Source organism: Chroicocephalus ridibundus, chromosome Z (assembly GCF_963924245.1).
Source record: "Chroicocephalus ridibundus chromosome Z, bChrRid1.1, whole genome shotgun sequence".
NCBI classification, from domain to species: Eukaryota; Metazoa; Chordata; class Aves; order Charadriiformes; family Laridae; genus Chroicocephalus; species Chroicocephalus ridibundus.
The window spans coordinates 43,557,832-43,581,034 of NC_086316.1; positions in this window are offsets into that span (position 1 = coordinate 43,557,832).

Consider the following 23,203-nt stretch of genomic DNA (forward strand, 5'->3'; position numbering starts at 1 on the left):
GCACAGGAATAGTTTCCTAAAGAGAAGTTTTGAGGGGACTGCAGGTATTTTGAAACTAACAATTTTGAAATTGCAGTGAACCTGGCAATAAAAACTACAATGTCACATAATGTGCCCACTGCTTTCCTCAGATCAAATCTTCAGATTTCTCTTCCCACAGATAGAGCTGGGCAGACATAGTGAGATACACATTAGGTATGGGAAAAAAGAACTTCTGCAAAGCCAAATCCAAAAAGCATCTGAACACAAAGTTTGCTTAAATCTTGTTCTTGGCATCTAAGTCAACAGCTGTAATCCTCACTCAGTAGGTATATAACCACTGGAATGCCAAACTCAGTAGCATAGCATCTCATCATCTCCTTATGATGACCACTATTCCTTTACTGGTTTTGCCTACGTGATGGCATGTGCCATTTCAGCCTGAGATCCACAGGGAGCTAACTTAAGCCAGAATAGCCAAGTTGTATTTTCTTTGGACAGCCCACCAAAGATATTACTAACTCCATTACCTTTGAGACCGTTATTCTATCCCCACAATTTTCTCCATGTCAGATGGATGGGAAGTCCTCTTCCCTTCCCCCCATTACTTCCTCACCCCCCGCTCCCGACACTGCTTTGCCCAAAAGTCATTTTGGCACCTCAGAAATGAGATAAACCCATGTGTCTCTAAGGAACATCATGTGTTATGGATACACAGGGAAAGGACTGATCTATTCTTTTAATGCGTGAGCAGTGCCTTTGTCATTACAATAGGATAGCTGGCATGTTTGTGTGGGAAGGGAGCTCAGAGGCTGGAAACAAGTACTCATGACTTCCTCCTCTATGTATGCTGACCTTCTGATCAAAGTCTCCTTTGCTGTTCTAATTTCAGCAGCCACACTCCCCAAAGCACAAAGCTCCTCCTGTCAAAATCCTCATTTCCTAGATCTCTCGTCATCTTCCAGTTCCTGTGGGCAAATTTAATACAAACCCTGGATCTCCAAACCATTGCACTGAATTCCAGCATATCCCACGGCTCTGTCCGCAGCGCGCTCTCCACCCACAGCTCCCTGCTGCTTCTCTCACCCCTGCGCAGCCCCCTGAGCACACAGCATCACAAGCACTTTGAGACCAGGTGGAGCCTGATCTGCCTCCGCAGCACTGGCCGCGCTTCCTAAAATGCACAGGGCATCAGATCCTTCACACCGATGGACCGGGGAGGCTGCAGAGCTTTTCTGGGGCCAGGCTGGTGGAATCCCTGGCTGCAGCAAGAGTCCATCGGCTGCAGGCATCAGGGACTGCAACGGCCACCTTTAAGCTGCTCATGAGCTGTGGTTTGGCCATCCTGGCTTATGGGAAAAGTGCAGCTGTAGCAGTGTTGGTCAATAACAGGGCAGGCTAAATTTTTGGCAATGCATTAAAAAGGGTATTTCCTCTTCGTTTTTCTGGTTATTTCCAAAAAGTGCAGCTTTTACACTGAAAGGGCTGTTTCTGAAAGCATTCTGATAACATGAAAGTGAGAGACAGTTCCCAGTTTCTCTCTCATCCTTTTTAATTCAGCACTACTTTGACTAATAATTCCCCTGAGCTGTAAAACATGTACAACTGATTCCTGTGTACTGAACAGTTATCTTGCATTGCAGCACTTGCTGTCCTTACGTATTTGCTAAAAATCTACAATTATAGCAAATTATACTATGATCCAGCACTCTCAGAGCCTTTATAAAGTACAATAGCATGTGTTTCAAAGATTTTGGCTCTGTGGGTGTCTCCACTCTCCTGCTCGTGAATAAACACCTCTGAATTCATGGCTGTACTTTGCACATTGACTTCTGGAGTTATCAGGACTTCCTTGGAAGGACACTGAAAAATGCATTTAGCAAAAAGCAGTCAGCAGAACTCTGAAATCACAAGATATGCACCCTCAAAGGCTGGAGCTATTAATCATAAAATAACAACTTAGAAAAAGGAATACAGAAAATTTGAAATTATGTAATCATTACTGAGCATTAATAAAGCAGACCTCACATCTAGCTAAAACATTTTACAACAGTGAATGTACACCAGAAAGCCCTGCTAATTATAGGTTTATGTCTCTCACAAAAGATATACAAAGCAAGGAGTGTAATCCTATTTGCAGCTACATTTGTCTAAGTGTTCAGGTTCCATATAGATTTTAAGAGAAAAGGAAGAAAAGAGAAAAACCACAGCAGTTGATATTATTTTCAGCTACAAACAGGGTACACTTCAGAAGTGTAAGCACCTCTGGTTGTTTTATTATGAGTTTCTTCATGTTTTTTTATTCAAATCCTTCCTGGATCTGGTGACAGTGTGGTAGATTTAGCCCGTTGGAAATGCTGCAGTGTATCAAACAGGAGCTAGGGAAAAGCTGTTTTGGTAGTACTACATCAGACTGAACAAAAATAGGCAAACAGATGTGAAGTAAAACTTAGCAGAACATCCCAGAGCTGGCTGCATTGTCAAGACAATGGTAATCGTGGTCTTCTGCATCCACTTAATCACTGTTATGATGAAAGCCAAAGTTAAAAGTGTGATTTTGAGGCTTTGAATAATGTTTTGATGTTCCGCTCCTACCCCCAAAACAACTAAACATTATAATAAAGGCACTAAAGTCCTACTCAGCTTGTTAACCGTAACATTCAACTTTTAAAAAGTTATGTATGAAACATGTTTATCCCAGCACCACCAGCTATCTTAAGCTCTATTGTTCCTAATCAGTTTATTGTTAAGTTGTATATATAAAGAAACTAATTCATGATTTAACTTTTTTTTTTTTGGTTCTCATTCAGACCACAGAACTAACTGCGAGTCATGTAATAAGCAAAATGGAGGAAGATTCTACGTCTCTTCTTTATAAACACTTGTTCCACCAGAGTTTACTATGAAGAAGCAAGATGTTTTATGTATTTGTGTGCCTTTTGTTGCAAACCGATGATTGGGTTATATCAAGTCAGGTGTTTTAAATGTATTTTACATTACACATATTTTACTTGCTTGGCTCTATCTAGAAAACTTACACCTGGTGTCTCTAAAATAATGATAAGGCAGTGACATTGTAGTTATTTCAATACTTTTAATACTGCTGATAATTTTATGAACCTAGTTTTATGTTTCTAGAAATTTAATTCTTAAGTAATTTTTTTTAAGAAGTATACATGCCTAGTGGCTTTGAGCAATTAAAGACAAGGTACGTCAGCGCTGGTAACACACCTTTACAGATATGGAAATAGCAAGTTTCTAATAACGTTGTAACTAAAGTGTAAAATATACTACATACTTTCGGAGAAAAGGTATAAGAACAGTATTAGAAAAAGCTGTAAGAACAGAAGCTTATGCAAATTGTATAAAGGGCCACAGCTGTCAGTTGAGCTAAAATTTTCAAATCAGATATAATAACAAATTTTGTTAATTGTTTACTACCTGAATTCTGAGCTTAAGCAAGATATGGTGACTATCAAGAAGTGTCCTTATCTTCTGTGTTGCTGGGGAGCAGAAATCTTTATTTACTGCTGAATACAAAATTACTTGTAAATTGCCGGTCCTCATTGAAAAAAAAGCGGTTTAAGAGTGTCCTCTTGTGGCACTATAGAATAATCCATCAGAAGTTGTCACGCACAGAAAAGCTTTTTTAAGAGTTGGATTCTGGTATTGGTTATGGTTTTGTTTGGGGGGTTTTTTTGGTAGTTTTTTGGTTTGTTTTTTTGGGGGGTTCATTTGTTTTTTTAAATGATACGAAAGAAATCTTTCAAACAGCTTTGAATTAGGAGTGTACAGTTCCAGGCATAACTCTTTCAAGTTTTGTTAATCTGGGAATAAGCTTTTACACTGGTTCAGGAAAACACAACGCCAGAGGTCTCCAGTGGCACCTCTTCTCGCCACCCCGAGGGGTCGGGGCTGGGTGGCCCCCGTGTTGGTGGAGTGGTGGGTGCGCAGCCGTCCCACTCAGAGGTCTGCCATTGCCCATGGTACATAAACACATATATCTCCCTATATATGTATCATATAGCGTTTTGTCTGTGGGGGGTGGCGAAAGCAAGCCCCAGTTAAGTCCTGGGCTGTGCTGGTGTGGTTGTAATGACCCTCTCACTGGCACTGCATCCACCTGCACGCCAAGCTCACCTTTGGTCATGCCTCTCAATCCCACTTGGAAATGACAAGCATTTATTATACGGTCATGTGTGGCTGATGGTATCATGGATAAATGATACCATAAATGTCAGGGGGGTTGGAACTAGATGATCTTTAAGGTCTCTTCTAACTGGAACTGTTCTATCATTCTATAAATGCAGCTAACCAGATTACATGTTTCCAGTCTAGTTCAACAGGGGATCTTTAGTCACTTTCTCCCCTGCCTGTCCTGTGCTTTTGAACTTTGAGCCAAACATGAAGTGATCCCAGATGATTTTTAATTTATTGCAGCCCTGCTGTAGCGCAGGTGTCCCAGAAGTTAATGGAGACGTTGGTGATGTTGTACAGCAACACAGAAGGGAAATCTGTTCATCCAGGATCGACGGCCTCTGCTGTGCATTCGCCTCCTTGATTCCTCTAAAAGGTCCTAATGACACACAGTGTTGCACTTTTCAGAAGGCAGCTGCTTCTGAGCAGCGCGTAGTAGGAAGGGAGACCTCGTGTTTGATACTGAGTTGGAAAATTTGGCTGTAGGTTAAGATGGTGCCAGAGACTATACATGTAAAAAGAGGGAAGAGAAATGAAGTCAATACAGTTATGTACTGTATGAGGGCTATAATACCAAGCTGAAATATATATTTTCCTGATCAATTACTTAAAAAAGAACAAGGTCGTGCAGTACTCTGGTGGAGCAGTGTTTTCCATGGACAAGTTTGGTATGGAAAGTTCCTGTCAGCCCTACTGACCTTCATATGGATAGCGCTTTTTCTCAAACATATGAGACTCCGTGTTGCATTTCTTGCTGTGCCAGTTAAGATTTTGAGTCGTCTGCTTAGTTGTTGTTTTTCCTACATCTGGCAACTGCGAAAATGTTTGTCAGCCCCAAAGGCAATGTTTAAAAGGTAGAAATGCACAAAGTTGTTATTACTCTTCTGGTCTAAATTAGAAGTGGAGAATAGAAAGCAGTTGAAGAATTTAGAAATAAAAATAGTTAGAAAAAAGCCCCTGATACGTAGAGGGAATATCAAGTCTTTGGGCCTAAAAAGAACTATGTGGGAAGGAAACTTAGGCTGTGGAATAATGAAAAGGTATTTTCTTGCAAGGAACTTCAAGTAAGTTTTTGAACAAGAAGATGTGTTTTTTGGTACTGTCTTCCCTGTCTTCCATCTCTTATTTCCTGCTGTATCTTACTTACATATCTTACTTACGGCTGTGGGTATCAATCGTCATCTCTGCTGTACTTTACAAAAATCATTTTATAAAATTTAATTTATTAAGCATTTCATTTGGTGCCTATTCTGTTACAGATGTCGTTCACTCCCTATAAATATTAGAGGTTTTTTTCCATATTAACTGATGGGTGCCATTTTGATTTGACTCTCCTTCTGACAGTCTTGTAGGGCCTCACGCTTCCTGCTCTGCTGGAACTGGATGGGCTGTGCAGACTGCTTCGATTCACTCCGGCTGCTTTGCTGATGTGGACATTGTTCCTGAGGCCAGCAGGTGTGCAAGAACCCTTTGTTAGAGCAGAGACTGGATAGAATAATACTTTTTTCTTGATTGCTTTGATACCTGAGCCCATGTGTCCTCTGTACCATGCGCAGGGTAGCCAATGGGGGAGGGAAGACAAAGATCTGTGTCAGTAGTAAGGTCCGTCTAACCTCCCTTGGACCTGAGAAATGATATCATATGACTTGTGGGTTCTGACTTATTTGTTATTTGCTTAATATGAGTCAGCCTGCTTAGGTGAGTTACTTGGGCAAGGGACAAAGATCAGGGTGGGAACAGAAGTCCAAGAATATGCAGTATTTCACCCAAATTCTTAATCATCTCTATCGGTTCACCTTAGTGGATTTCAGCCTAGTGGAAGCTTCAGATTTTAAGAAGTCTGGCTTGCCTTGACAGTATCTGCTGTCAGTTTTGCCTTGGGAGAATTTGTCCTAAGCGCAGACTCTGAATGAATTTGTTTTATTGATTATATTAACTTGGAGAATTGATCTTTGGAAACACAAAACCAGTCTTAGCTGTGCTGTCAATTCAATTGCTTCACTGCTCCCTTTTTACTTATCATTAAAATTGTGATTGATTCGCTTGTAATGTAATTTATTGACTTGTTTCTTCAAATAAAAAAAGTAGCTTTATGAATCTGAGGGCTAAAATACTCAAGGAAGATACTTAAAAATAATCAGCGTCTACTTTCAAATGAGTACTTCAGCCTGAAAGAGACATTGCTAAAGTTCGGTCATATTAAAGGAAATTCATGATTACAGAGTTGGCCCCTGAAAAATGCTGTTGAGAATAAGCCTTACCCACATCTTTATTAATATACTCAGTCACATGCAGGATCATGTTGCCAACATTTCCTTGTTTGACAGCACGGTCAGTCTGGAAGACAAATGTTAGCGTTAAGTTGTAAGGCAGAGAAGAGACACCTTGCTATGTAACCTAGGATACCTTTATGCCTGAAGTTACATATGTAAAAGGTTTCTTTTAAGATTAAGGTTTCTATCTGTAGACAAGTGAAAATGGATAGAGCAGATTTCCTGTTATTTGCATTACTGCTTCTTTTCCTCCAGTAAGATCCTTACAGACCTAGACTTGGGGGGGGGGGGGGGGGAGGGGGGGGAGTAATATGAACCATATTGTGGCTTTTGAGTTTAAAAGCAAAAATCAGGTTCAAATATATGGTCATCCTTTTTGACTAACATCTTGATTGCTAAATTTAATCCTAAACGGAATTGTGTATTTCACATGAATTGAGGATATCTTGCAGCACTTCAGTGTTCATTCAGGGGAATTTGAGTGTGTTCCCCAAATCTAAGCTATTTTAATTTTCCTGAGCCTTCAAGACTCACCCAGACCTTGGAAACAAACAAAACTATGGTCTTCAGGTTAATATCACTGGAAATATCTTCACTGATCTCAAAGATGTCAGGATTTCACCTTCAAGGTTGTTGGGGTTTCATGTGGCTTAGCAGATAACACATTAAAAAGATTTTTGCAGAGGCATGTATGCGTATATCTATGAGTTTGTTGACTCTCTGACAGTATAAAAAAACTTCTTTACTATAATTCTTGGTGATAGAGAACTTCACTTGTCCTACCCTTGGAATAGTGAGCTGTGATTTAGGATTTTATTTTAAAATTAGGTTTTAATGTTTTTTATTAAGCTTTACCATTGCTTTGCTGGCTATATATCAGTTTAATTTAATACCCTATGTTATGCTTCTACTTCAGAATGCTATTTTGGAAATAGTGGGTTTCATCATTTTGCTTCTGTTGTGCCATTTAAATTTCTGATTGATTTTCAAATCAACCAATATAATCCTGTTTGCCAAGTGGAAAACGTATGGATTTGATAGCAAACTGGAGTTTTGACAACAAACTAGAATTAGCAGTTTCAAGGGGAAAAATTTTGCATTCCACAGTGAAGGCGGAAGAGGATGGAAATAAATTTTCTGTGTCAAACAGCACTCAGCCATCCAATGAGACAGTGAGAAATGACCTGGAATATCCCGTTCAGGAAAAGAACAGGTAACAATTTTAGGTTCAGAAGTATCTGGAAAATGTACAGGACAGACCCATAGTAAAAGCAGTAAAATTACCTATAAAGAAATTCAGAGTTGTTCCAGGAATGTATCTTTTATCAAGAGGATGAAAGTGAGAACGCGCGCCATTTAGCAAGATGGAGAAAATTGAAAGTTTAGGCAGCTTTTGCTCTTTGTGGGCAGACAGCCTCAGTTTACACGCTGGTATGTGCAAGAGCTCTAGATTTTGTACCATTTCATCTCTCAGCGTGGAGTGCCCAAAAGAAACCATTCCTTTTAATTTTTTAAGAGACAATTCATCATCTTGTCCAAACAATTGTTTCTGTAAGATTCCATCTGATACTTATCAACAAAAAGCAGTAATTATGGATAAATGGGAAAGAAAGGATCCTGAGATCTTCAAAGTTACTTTGGGCCAACCTCCAACTGCTGACCAACCACAAAACCTCAAGGAACAATATTTTGTAAGCTTGGATGAGGGAGAAACAAGGGCAGACACATGTCAAGACCAACCTCATCTTTCTATGTGTAACGAGGATGATTATTCAAATATGGTTACAAAGATGCTGCATGGAAATACTGATACCTATTTCTAGGCTCCTCTAATTGATAATTCTGACGAGAACTGTGCAGGAAGAATTGCTTTGATGGAGATTAAAATCATATCTGACAGAGAGACCATACTAAAAAAGTCTCCGAAGAAGATCTCTTTATTAAAAAAAAAAAAACCAAAACCAAAATATTTTTGTCTTACTTGATTGGAAGGCAATGTTTTCTTCAGAAAAAAAAAAAAAAAGAGTAACAGCAGTGGAACATGCAGCATGTGAGAAAAGCATATACTAGATGATGAAGATGATGAGAGAAAAAAATCCACTTTTCCCATAAAGACTGACATTTCCCATGCTTGCATAAATATTACAGTTAGCATCAAGGGGCAAGCTTTCTCTCCTGAGGCAAAGGAAAAAGTGGATGATTTGGAGGATTTGATCTTAAATTTTGAAGTTTTCAAAGTACAGACAGGTCAGAAAAACAAAGAAAGATTTGGAGATACGTAAGAGGAAGACAAAATGTCAGAAATGAGAAAGCAGATTAGAACAAAGCAAATGGCTAGCGCCCTTACTGAATCAAGTATTGACAAAATTTTTGGTAGTAAAAAAGTGCTACAGTCACCTGCAGAAGGTTCTGCTGTGGAAAGAAATGGTTCAATGCAGAGCTGAGGAGACAGTCCTTCAGGAATCTGCCTGTCCTTTAACAGTTTTTACAAGTATAAAAGCCTCAACTCTCCCAACACAAATTCATGCAATGAGTGTGGCTATACTCTGTTCAGCGTATCAATAAACTCTGGGAAATATGACGTGGAACTGCACACTGATGAGCAGAGAGTGCATCAAATCAGATAAGCACATCTATGTAAGTTTTGAAAAGCAACTTAGACAAGGCTCCCAAAGTAAGAAAAGTGTTGTGTTGGAAGGATGAACCATTAAGCATAGATCACAAAATGAGTGTTTGGGGTCAATATTATTTCTGTTTGAGGATGCTAAGTATGATGAGAAGTCTTAAGCCCAAAGAATGAAAATGAGACACCTTTTCTCCAAACAGAAGAGAATACATTTGCCAGACATCTTCAAAATGAAGTGGTTGAACAAGATAAGATGGAATAAACTGGCAATGATTATAGATTATCCAGAGTAAGTTTTCTTAGTAACTGAAAGACTGGTGATGTGGAACAAAAGACCTTACCTCTTGAAGATGTGTGTTCGTAAGCAGAATCTGCTGTAGAATGTGTTGTTTTCAAAGCCTTTGGATAGTTCTGAGTAAAGTGAAATACAGCAGAACAAATGTCAAGCTCAGATAGGTAAAGAATTTCTATAGCTTTCTTTCAGTTGCTTAGCTATTGATTTTAATTGTGTAAATAATCATTGTTAATGACTCTGCTAAATACAAGTCACACTTTTTGATATAACTGATTAATTTTGTTATAAACACTGTCTTTAATGTAGAACGAGGAATAATTGCACTACCCTGAAAAGCAGTACCCTGACTCATTGAAACACGTAATAGGTTGATCTATTCCAACATGGTCAATTTATGCACTAGAAAAATGTTTTTATTTTTTCATAACATAACAAGCATAAAAGTTGCTTGTATAACTAACTGCTAATGTTAGGGCTTTTCTATAGCCTGATTCTACACAAAACATCACAAATAAAGCTGTTATTGGGTGTTGTTCACAACAGATGACACCAAAAGCGTAATAGAGAACCATGAAACTGTGCTTAAACAACACAGTTGTCTTACGGTGGAGAAGTTTTGCTCTCTCCTTATTAAAAGGAACACCCATCATGTTTTGCATTAAATAAATGCGTTTGGTAATTTTTAGTGTTGTCAAAAATTTAGATAGGAACCTCTCTGGAACAGAAATCCTTAGAACAAAAGTGACGGGGCCAAGGAGGTGCTGGGAGAAGTCCAGCCTTTCATAGTCGTCTTACATACATGGGCAGCTGAAACCAAGGTTTGCTTACTTTTTTAGTTTATATTTCTTATAAGGCATTTCTTATCTTTACTGAATATTACAGTGAGGGCTTTAATACTGATTTTTAAGAGTACAGTGTCCTTAATCCTTATCTTCATTTTTTTTTTCCCCTCAATTTTTAGTGTATCGCCTTAAGGTTATAATTCTCCTGAGACTGATTTAATTTAACTCAAAGAAATCAAGTTACAGTTGTCAGAGCTGTGTTTTAATACGCTCTCCATTGAGGCGGTAGACTATAATGAATATATTCTTTTAATCAATGTTTCTATCTGTTTGAAGCACATCCATAAATGAGACAAGATAAATCCTGTATTGTTAATATCCTGTAAAGGCCTCCATAATGTCTGTGGTAAATTTTTATTCAAAGGCCTCAGAACTTCATTACTTTTGTTTAGTAGACAGATGAATATTTAAGACAGGGAATAGAAAAATACACCTATTAGAAATAGAAAGCTTGTATACTTAAATAGAAGAGATTGTTTAGCATAGATCAGATTAGCATTTACACTAGATGTAAATCTAATATAAAATGAGTTTAAAATGAGAAAAAAATTGAAGTAGCTGACGGAGTGCTGAATGAAAATCAAGCCCACTGGAGGAAAACAGCGTGAGAAAAAAAGTATTTGGAGAACAGGTGAGGAAAAGGGCACTGAAAAATCATTTACGTAACAAGTACATATTTTTCTATTTCTGCCTTCATTGTACACCTTCTCTTAAGGTCACTTACAGCACCAGGGAACTGAGCGCAAGTAAGCTGGCTGAGCCCTTCTGGGCTGCTGTATTTTGAATGATTCTGTTTTCAGAATGCACAGGAATTTTCTGAGTAGTTCTTTTCCACTAGGTCCAAAAAATACCTTCCAGGTAAATTCAAGACTGATTGAAGAGGTCTGATGTGAAGACTGAATCGTTATGGTTCAGGACCACAGAACTGCCGGATTACTACAGATGGGTTATGCATAAAGACCGAGTTGAGTTGTGGCATGGATTCTTTCCAACATTCCATTACTTATCACATCCTGAGAAACTGAGAATACTGAACAATCATGCATTTGCTGATTAAGTAATTAACTTCTTTTATTATGTAATGAAAACATTTTTTCCCTAGGTTGGGTCAATTCCAGATAGGGGAAAACCCTTCCTGGAAATTTACCATGTCTGAGAAAGTACAAGAGAAACTGCCTGCTGGGGACAGAGTACTAGCTCTTCAGAAGACTGTAAATGCAAATAAATAAAAATCTCTCTATAAGCGCCTAATTTCTGTGCTTGCTACATCCATGGCATTCCCTTGCTTGTTTTAACTTTTGCTCAGATCTGGTGTCATAAATTCATTCAGTGATCTGCTGAGCAGCTGAACATTGAGCAGTTGAAGCTGCTCCATCTCTTATGGTGACGTTTAAGAAGCTTACAGGAGGTGGCATAAAAGCATAATCAAATAATCTCTCTTTAAAACGGTTTCAAGCTATTCTTGGATTAGGGGCTGCAGTGGTATTAACAGGACTATAAGATATGAGTGGGGTACTACTGATGTGCCCACTTCTTTGAAGAGATGATCAAGTTACCTCTAGCTTTTGTGTTTTAAGATCTTATATGAAGTAGTGCAGACAATAAGCAGTGTATTAAGTTTTAGAATCTGTAAATTACATGAACATGATATATATCTATATAGTGTGGACATAAATATATATATAACTATTATTGTATTGGTTGATTGTATATAATTATACAGCTTGTGTCTATAATTGGAAATAGTGTAGACACTTGGACTTTTACTATTGTTTCGCAATGAATACTAGCCATTATGGTCCATCTGAGTTTATGACCCTATTTTCTTCCATCCACAAAGATAGTCAGTGACTCTACTTCAGTGGTCACATGATAACGTTAGCATGGGTGCCTCAACATACTAACTATTTTGTTTTCCACAAAAGACTTTGTGAATGCCCAAGGGATCACATGTAGCTTTGCATCATTGCAAAAGGTGTCTGGATAAAATACGCTTGCCCTATAACCATAGGTGCTTTAGACTCAGTGTGTTAAATAGAATTTAATTTCTTCTTTTTTTTGAAGTTTATGAATCCTTCAGTTTTGGTTGGAAATGCATTTCTGGTATTATGCAAAGAATCATGTCAACAGAAATAGCAGGATGATTTTCATGCATAATAATCTTTTTAGCACATCAGCTGTCAACAGAAGCACTGAAGTTGAAGTGAAGGGCAGATAGCGTGGCACTTTGTGTTCTCACTTGCTGTGTTCATGGCCTTTTGAGCACCAGTTTACTATGCCCAAAATTACCGGACCCTCATTTCTTTACTCTGCCAGCTATTTAACTTCATATATAAGTGGAGCAATGGAATGGAACTTGTCAGGCCAATTCTAAGCCAGCGGTCTTCTCCAATCCACCATGCTGCTGAACTTGAGCAGTGTTGAATTCAGTCTAGAAAGCAGTGTCAGTATTTCACAATGATGTGTAAAAGCCTAATTTGCTTCATGCTAGAATAATTCATCGGCTATTAATTGTTGACCATGTAGCAATTGCAGTGACAGAAATTAACGTGTAATCACATAATACTAGTGACTGGGATAAAATACTAATTGAATGAAAGACTGGCAAATATGTGGTTCATTTGGTGAGGTCCGATTTCTTAGAAACGGGAAAGACATATTAAAATCATGTAAGCTGTCTGCCTCCTCCTCTAGGATGATACCCTACAATGTAAGGTCTTAATAGTTGTTGAAGCTGGTTTTGTAGAAAATGTTCCTCTGCATGCTCAGACATCTGTAAGACAGCAATTGTGCCAAGTAAGTACAAACATAAATGATCCTGGCATAAAATTTTGCCTCCAGTTGCCTTTGAAAGTAATTTGGAGACCCAATAGACCTTTGAAAGTCTGAACTAAAATGTAGAATAGATCCTCTAACATCCAAAGGCTTTTTAACCTTTTGCATTGGAAGTTCTTAGAAATTACAGTCTGGCCAGTTGTATAGTGGTTAAAATGGAAATGCTGAATTCCTGATGGAAAATTTAGAAATTCGATATTGATCCTGTTTGCCCTGCGGTGATGATGTACTTACTTAAAATGCATCTTGGCCACTGCTTATGTATTTATTACTTTGGCTTTTTCTTGTATCTTTCCTTACTAAAAAATCAACAAAAAAATTTTCCTGACTGGGATTTCAAACTAATGTCTCTTCCTTCTAGGGTCCAACTCCAAGTACAGTCCAACTTCCAAAAATACTGTTAAGACTATTGAGAGAACAATGTGTTGGGTAAATATGTACATCTATGCTTAGCTATAGGTTCAAAATACTACGTTTGACCACAAATGTAGCAAAGCCACAAATAAGTCTTTAGATTTATTTTTTTTTGGGGGGGGGAATAACTATCCTAAAAATTATTACTTTGGGATAACCGAGATGTGAGTATCAAAGTGGACTTGAAAATGAAAACAGCATGGTCTTTATTTGCAAAGCTGTTCTCTAGCTTATTTTTACAAAAAAGTTGTCTTCCAGGGTGTGGTAATCAGTTTTTAAAGTAGGACTAGTGATCTTACTTCCAAAAGTGTCTGGTTCACGCTTTAGACCATGTTTCTTATTCACGAAAGTCAGATGGCATTAAAAGAGATCTGAAGACCAAAAGAAAATGTTCCCCTCTTCAGTATCTGACTTTGCGTACTTACTTGCTTGGACAAGAATTGACTGTCAGAGACTATACTGTGATTGTTATCCCTTGCAATTACATGTAGTTTTAATCTACTTTAAGTGCAATAAAGGCAATAAAGTGCAACAAGTGTCTTCTCAGTGTGTCTTATTCTGCCTGATGAGGTGTGGCTGTGCATCTTCTCACTGCTGTCCTGTAAGGAACTTTCTCAGGTTGCTCTAGTCTGCCACTGATTCCACTGGCTTGCAAAGGATGAATTGTTTTTTGAATACATTACAATATCCGGATTGAGATCAGTAAGAAAAAGGGGAAGAAGTCCACTTTGATGGGACATAACAAATGAAAACTCTAAGAAACACCCTAGTAGCCACTCTTAGATATGAAAATATCACAAAGGGCGACGAAGATGATCCAAGGGCTGGAGAACCTCTCCTATGAAGACAGGCTGAGAGCTGGGGTTGTTCAGCCTGGAGAAGAGAAGGCTCTGGGGAGACATTATAGCGTCTTTCCAGTACCTGAAGGGGGCCTACAGGAAAGCTGGGGAGGGGCTGTTTGCAAGGGCCTGTAGCAATAGGACGAGGGGCAATGGTTTTAAACTAGAGCAGGGCAGGTTTAGATTAGACATTAGGAAGAAGTTCTTTACAAGGAGGGTGGTGAGACACTGGCACACGCTGCCCAGGGAGGTGGTGGAGGCCCCATCCCTGGAGACATTCAAAGCCAGGCTGGATGAGGCTCTGAGCAACCTGATCTCGTTAAAGGTGTCCCTGCTTACTGCAGGGGAGTTGGACTAGAAGACCTTTAAAGGCCCCTTCCAACCCAATACATTCTGTGATTCTATGAAAAACTTCTAATAACATTTTAATGTTTCAATCAAGTAATTATATAGAGATCTAAATAACTTAGTGTTCACAACTGTTCAGACCTAAATTCTAATTTGTCAATGCAGGCCCAATTCTAAATGAGTTAAAAACTTTTGTAGAATAAATGTCTGTGATTATTTTATTTGCTCAAACAATTACTCCTGTTAATGTCATACAGCCATTGTTTTAAATAACTGGTTACCATTGAGAACTGTTGTGAATATTTTCATTTTTAGGAAATTTTTGAAGATGAAGAATCTGATCAGTTTTGAAGCAAATAAATGTAATGTTTTATAAGATATTAAACCCATTTCTGAAATCATAAATTGTAAAGATTTGTTTTGTCCCTAATGAGTTATGTGGTGGAAAGATGATGTTTGGAATAAATTTCTCTGTGTTGATAATCTATGCAGACCATGGTGACGAAGAAATGTATGTCTGTACGTAGGGGAGATGGAAAAGAACTTAATTTTCATGTTCTTACTAGAAATTTGTCATGTACTATGATATATATTGTATCCCTTTTTATTTCAGTATGTTATTTAAGTCTTTTTAGATATGCTGTCCTTTAGTTATGCCCTGGGTTTCTTTATATGAGAATCTAAATATTATTGGAAATTAAATTCATTCTAGGCTTGTCCATGTGTTCAGCTTCTGCATTAAGGAGTGTTCCATTTTTCCTGGAACACAGAAAGACTGTTCTAATTTACTAAAACACTTTCACTAAAAAAGGGCCTTGCGAAGTGTTTTATTTTTGTCATATGTTATAAATCAAGACAATAACAGTTAACGAATAAGTAACTGCATTATATGAAAAAACAACAGATATTACTATATTTGTATTATTCCATGCAATGTATTTAAAAAAAAAAAAAAAGAAAAATCTCCTGAACATATTTATATTTAAGTTCTTTAAATATTCTTACACAAAATCATAGCCCTTATAACTTTGGGACTATTGCAAATTCTAGTTAATACTCCTTGGTAAAATGTGACTTATAAACTACTTTAATTGGATTTTTTCAGTAAATGAAGCACTTCCATTAAGTAAAATTCTGGCATACTTGCCTCTTGTGATTTCCTCTCAGGGTGCTCTCTCCCTATCGTAATTTTGTTTTCATTTTTAAGTCACCTTGACATGGTAGATGCGGATTTTCTCCAGGTACTCTTAAGTACTCCTACACTCAGTACCCAGCTAAATGTATACATGAGTGTAAACCAAGAATGAAAAAAAAAAATTGCTTTTATTGTTACAAAAGAACACATAAATATGTGCCATCTCACATCTCACTAGGTGTGACCCACAGACTAAATCTGACAGATTTTACTTGAACAAGTTTTCTGTCATGAAAATGTCTCCCTGCTCTCCACCTTCAGCAGAGATTTTGACCACCTGGGCTCACACGCAAATATATGTAGGGAAATTGTAGGTTTGTGATCAGGGCATCTGGATTCAGATCTTTGACAAAAATTTTCGTCCATGACTGGGATAAGCCACCAGACCCAAATTTCTTTCGTTTGTTTGTACAGTTTTCCAGAATCTTTCACCCATGGGAAAATTTAACTTATTGCAGAGAAATAAAAAGGAAGTTGAAGATTTTCCATTGCCAAACAGTGTTTCCATGTCATTGTTCTCAAGAATTTAAGTCAAAATATAATCAAATAAAAGTACCAGCAAACTTTTATCCAAAGGCCGAAGAGGAAGAGTTCAGAAATAACGCAAAAGGAAACGAACATGCACTGAATGACCTGAATGGTCAATAGGGGAGGTGGCTTCTAAAAAAAGAAGAAACTCAAGGCTGTGACTAAGGAAGCAAACAAAACTGTAGGTCACCTGCTGTGGGTAGCTCTGTCATGGCTTATGCCACGTTCTCACAGTGAATTCCTGAGCAAATACTTACACCTTGTCCAAACAAACGTCAGGTGTTGCATTTCAGTGGTGCTGAACAAATGTTCTAGCAACCAAGCGTGCTGTTCCTTCGGAGAGGCGGCAGCAGCAGCAGCAGGAGGATCCCTGCAGACAGGCAAGAGAGTCATGGCCCAACCCAGGTGTATCGTGTGAGGAGCTTGCGACAGAGGAAGCCAGCAAAGGATCTTTGCACTGTGACGTAGACTATCATATATGACATAAACCAAAGTCATCAGGCAGGCTTGGAAAAACCCAAGTCACAGTCTGGGATTTTTCCTTTGGTGCTTTCATTTTAATCTGCTTTGGTTGTTGCTCATGTTGGGAAGAACCAAAGCTTCAAAACTCAGGGAAGTTTTTTCAGTTGTACATGGTCAGTTAAATAATAAAAAGGCTGTCAACTTCTGCATAGTGAGGACAGGTACTTCCAAAGGCAGCATATGTGTTCATTTTCCAAGGTAGATTAAGGCATACTATTATAATTGACAGTAGATACTTCTGTACATATATTCTATGCTACCAGTATTCTGCTACTAATAATAGACAAATAACAGACAAAGTTTGCCTTAACATCTCAGACTAACATAATATCGTGTTCAACCCGTGATGTCGGTACAATTATGTACTTAATATGTGTATTTTTAGAGTTTTCATAAATACCTGTATTCATATGTTCTAATACTTTAAGGGTTCCAGTTTCTTAACTGGTATAATTAAGAGTAAGAAAATGAAGGGGTGAAGCCAATCCAAAGGCAGCTTTTTAAAAATCTGCCTGCTAGTGCCCAGCTGGTATTGACAGAAAGATTCATAGTAGTATAAACAGGGATCTTAACAAAACTCCCCTCCAGCTGGTGGAACAGAAAGTACAGCAGGATGGGAGAGCTAGTATTCTGAATACACTAAGGTATGAAGATGCTGGGCTTCTCCTGTAATCAGCTGCTGTAGGTTATTCCAGCCATTAGGGTTACTAGCATGTATTTTATATTTAAGAATATATTATTTTAAAGAAAAAAATACTTGTCTGTATCAGCTTATCATATGTATTCCATAAGCAGACAAACATGCTTTCTCACCAGGCTCAATTATAAATAGTTAAATCATTTAGCTCCACTGTAGTCGTATGGGCAGATAGCTGCTTTGGGTTCATTGACAGTCTCTCAGCTGCTTGTCACACTGGCAGGCATCACTCTCGATAATTTCTGCTCTTTTGTGTTTCGAGTTCATGTCTTTTTCTGCTTCTAGTGTTTAGTTCATACTCTTAATTTCTGTTTTCAACCAGCTACTTAGATTTATTTTTTTATTAGTCTCTAGTAACAATGAATGTTATTTTCCAAAGTGGTTGTCAGGGAAGGACTGGGGACTGGGCACAGGGCAATCTTGTATAATCAGGCAGTTCTCTTTGGGAAAGGATGTTACTCTGAGCAATTAAATTATTTTTGACTGTTTAAAACAGCAGATTTGTTTAGCTCATCTATATTGTTCCCTGTCTCATCTTTGAGGAAACAGCTGAAAGTGGTTCTTAACCAAAGTTATGGATATTTTCTTAAGTTGTATGCGAAGCTCTCCTAAAAAAAACCCATAGAGGGATATTACATGTATACTTATATTTATACGTATACATGTAACTGCCATAGAGGCAGTGATTTTAACAGAAACAAATCTGAGTTCCATGCTCTGGAAAACAAAGTGCTTTTTAATATATACACTATTTACATAAAAGGGGCTGTGTGTTTCCTAAGCTTATTAAGTTGTAGTTAATTAAGTTGAAAGACTAGATGTTAGCATGTCTACCACAGCAAATTATACACACCACAACCTTAGAAAGCACAATCCTTATTTTTCTGTCTGTAAAGCTATCTTGTACCATTAATATCACATTTGTAAAATATTTAATTATTATTTGACTTGCCTCTTGCATTTTGAGGTGCTCTGGGCCAAGTCGTGGAACACCAACAGTTTCCGTGGACATGAATGCACCCTGGGAGAGTTTACCATCATCTCCAAACACAGCCCCAGCTTGACAATATACTACATATGACTAGGTCATGTATATGTACAGTTTGAATTTATGTACATTGTGTATAAAAGAGAAAAAAGAGATTAAATCAGTGTATTGAAACCAAGTTCAGTTAACATCGAATCTGTTTTGTGCTTTCGTCTTTTTGGAACTGCAATATAAGTTATTGGAGGTACGTACTGTGATTGCTTTAAGTTTTATTGGCAAATCCCACAGTGACTTTTGGCACACAGAAAAAGACACTAAGTTGATTAACTTAAAGTAAAATAGCACATGTGGTGAGAAATAGCAGATTATAGATCTTTTGTGAATTAAATTTGTTATTGCTGTTGTGATCATAGCTATTTATACAGCATCTGATGTGCGCATGGTACCCTTTGGGCAAGCAAGCAAAGTGTTTTAGCTTTGCTGTATATTAAACTTAATGGTAACTGAAGCAAAGGACAGTGAATAAATGGGAATAACAGATAATAGGATCCTAATATAGTTTTGTGACATCATGAAAACCTGAGCTGCAAGTTCGTAAAAAAGGGAAAACAGAGGACTCATAAATGGCTGCAACCAGCTGTTTGAACAGTGCCCTCAAACATTTCTGATTAGTAGAACAGATTGTAGAACACTTTTGAAAGAGTATAAACTCAGGCTGCTGTACGTTGAAGATCTATGCAATAACGAGGATATGAAAAGCCCTATGTAATACCGTAACAAGCTATTATCCTTAGCTTCAGTTTGGATGCAGAATATAGGCTGGTGTACATTAGCAGAGTAGTCCTTCCAGCTGAAGCCATTGTATGTTGAAGATTTAAGTAATCTCTTTAAAATAATTTTGACAACTGTTAGGGAATTTTTATAGTACCCCTTGAGGTGAATTAAACACACATTTGTGCCTAAAATATAAAGGAAAAAGTCAATGAACAATGCATTGGGCAGAGTCCCACTGCAAGACATGGTTCTACATGGAGTCTGCAAAGATGCTTCACAAGCAGATTCTCCATATACACTTCCACCAGCACCAGTCCCTTGGGCGGTTGCATGGGGCACCTCAGCCTGGCCATGGGTCCATCCCCCAGCGCAGCTCTGCTGCCCAAAGGTGTCACCTGAGCTTGGGCCACCGAGCACTCCTGTTGCAGGTTCCAGGATGGTCTGCAAGACGATGCTGAGGCTGTTTCTTATCACATCACCAAGGGAAACTTCTCTCCCTTGCAAGGTGTAGTTCTGTCTCTGGCATTCCTGCTTCTAGCCAGTTTAACACCTTCTTGCAGTTGGGCCTCCTTGCCCTCCATGCCAATTCATTCATCACAAATTACCACTGCTGAGGAGTTACAATTAGAATTTCCTTTTCACAACTGAAATATGATGATTTCTTGGCATCCTAGATCTGTTTTCTTCTGCATCCCTTTGTGCACTGAGCCTAGCAAAGTGCAATCATTTAATCCTTCATTTATCTGTCCGGGAGATTTGGGGTTCTTTTTTTTCTTGCTATGCGTTGTATATATCTCATGATATCAAGCAGCTAATCCAAAAGCTGTTTCAGGTATTTAAATAGAGGACTTCCTGCAGCTGGATCATCAGCCAAACATTTAAAACAGAGAAGAGGAGGTAATTGGGGTGACCTTTATTAGTGTTGTGCCACACCCACTGCTTTGGGGAGGGCAGTGTTAAAGTTTGCCCTGGAGCAGCGTTTCATTACAAGGTTGCTACGGGCACTGGTACACACTGTGCTGCAAACACAGAATAGGACTGAATTTACCAGGGGGGCCTTTTCTAGAGATTAAGTTTCAGTTACTTGGGAAATGTTGAACCTCAAGGTTAATTTTTCCAGTGGTAACAGTCAAACTAACCTTTGACTAGCAAATCATTTGAGCATTTATTACAAGTCTTCCGGTTACTAGAAGTAACTCACGTTCCTTTCTGCTCGGATTTTGCCCTGGTGATGTCCCATGAGTTCGTCAGTAAGTCAGCTGCAGAGTCGGCTGGGGTAGTGCACTTTCACGCAGCCGAGCAGCTCGAAGTAAAGAGTCACAGCTGGAAAGAAATAAAGTAAAACCCCGGGAGTTAAGATCCTTTCAACACCAAGATTAAAAAAAGATTTTTCAGGCTAAGAACGGCCCTGCCTAGATGAAAACCTTTGGCAGATCAAGACCATGTTGAGGGGTTAATTCAGAATATAGATTTGGAATTTGGTATCCGTTTTCAAGTATGACCTGAGAAGTGTCCTTTAGATCATGAGTTTACTTGAAAGGATTTATAATGCTTCTTGCGTTAGCCCGGATATTCAGAGCCTTGTTGAACAGGCTCAAGCAGTGCAGAACTAATTAGCTGACATCAAAGACATTGCTTATTTGGAAGTGGATGAAGTCGACATGAACTACCTGAACAACACAACCGTTTTCTGGGAAGTAAGCAGAGCATGACTGAGGTTGAGCTGTTCTTTATGCAAAGCCTGACATATATCCTAGGGGAAATTGCTAATGTACCTTCAGTTTTTAGCAAGCACAAGGTAGTCTGAACTTTGTCATAACATTTTGAAACAAATAAAGAAGTTTACCAAACACCAGAAAGTAATATTTTTTTTTCACATGCAGCTAAAAATTAGGAGTACCACTATTAAGAAAGTGATAGTACAAAACCAGATGAGCAAGAAAAGTGTCTGGTAGTTTTATTCCAATAGTGTTAAAGGAAACAGAGCTTTGTGAACACCCTATGTGCAGAAACAAAATTGCATCAGTGAAATTACTGCCTTTTCATAGGTTCTCCTTCTAAGAGAAAAAACTCGACAAGAGTCCAAGAGATGTTAAAATCTGATGTAGCAGCTAATAACCTTGAAGAATAACCAGTATTCAACAGAAGAATGTTTTTTAAATCCTTTAAATATTTTTTGTAATAGCCTCAAATGTGCCTCATACTAAAAATGTCTGTTTTGAAAAGCAGGAAAATATGTTTTTCTAGAAGTTTTATGCATACTTGAGGAATGGACACAATTACAGGAGTTTTCACCATGCTCAAATCGTACCTCTTGTTTGGTGTACGCTGTGTAGTGTAGTGCTGTGATCAGTAGTTCAGGAGCTAGAATCAGTATAGCCACATCAGCATGGCTCTGCCCTGTGCTAATTTGGCTGATTGGCAGAGCTAATTAACCTGGATGCAGCATTGTGCTGATGCAATTATACAGCTTTTTGGAACCTAAGCTAATATTGTTGCATGGTAATGTGGCGTTCCAGTTCATTAATAGTTAGATCAGCTGTTTCCCTAGTATGGTATTGCATTCCCTGGTGTAGGTGTGCTCACAAGGACTTTGCACAAGGAACAATTCCTGAAAATTTTCCAGAACCATTAACATAACTTTAACATGAAGCTGGAAACACTTGGAGACCTTAAGTAAACAGGTTACCTTTGCTGCAGCTGTTCTTCAATCCTACATTAGTAAGATTTGCACTAAGCAGGTAGATTTGTAAAAGACTTTAGTCATATTCATTGAGAGTAAACTTCAAATGAAATGAGGAGAGAGTTTTTAGAATGTGATACCATTATAGACATAGCCTATCAACAGCTTTGTGTTTCTTTGTTTCAGAGTCACAGAATGGCTGAGGTAGGAGGGACCTCTGGAAATCAGCTAGTCCAATGCCCTATCTCAAAGTGGGTCAGCTAGAGCAGGTTGCTTAGGGCCGTCTCCAGATGGATGTTGAGTATCTCCAAGGTTGGAGACTCCACAGCCTATGTGGGCAGCGTGTTCCAACGTTCAATAATCCTTAGAGTCAAGAAGTTTTTCTTATGTTTAAAGGTAATTTATTGCATTTCAATTTGTGCCTATTGCCTCTTGTCCTGTCACTGGATACCACTGAGAGAAGTCTGGCTCTGCCTTCTTTACACCCTCCCATCCGGTAATTATACACTTATAAGATCTCCCTGAACCTTCTCTTTTCCCAGCTCTCTCGGCCTTTCCTTCAGTGACAGATGCTCAAGTTCCTTAATCATAGACATGGGTCTCCTTCATGGCTAGAGTAGGTCCAGTATGACCATGTCTCTCTTGTACTGGGGAGCCCAGAGCTGGACTCTGCTCTCTAGGTGTGTCTCACCAGTGCTGAATAGAGAGGAAGGATCACGTCCCTCAACTTGCTGCTGATGCTTTTCCTAATGCAGCCCAGGCAGCTGTTGGCCGCCTTCTGTGGGTGAGCTGCTGGCTCATGTTCCCTTTGTCCACAGGGCAGACTCCCAGGTCTTTTTATGCCAAGGTGATTGGCCCTCAGCCTCTTATGGTTATCTGGTATCCCACACCAGATGCAGGACTTTGCCTTTCCATGAGATTCCTGTTTGGTCATTTCTCCATCCTGCTGAGGTTCCTCTGGACGGCAGCACAACCATCTGGTGTATGACCCACGCCTCCTAGTTTTGTATCATCTGCAAACTTGCTAAGGATTCACTCTGTCTCATCATCTAGATTGTTAATGAAGATGTTAAACTATATTTGTCCCTGGATTGGCCCCTCATACTCTACTCCACCACTGACTAGTGTCCAGCTGAACTTCATGCTGCTGATCCATAGCCCTCTGAGA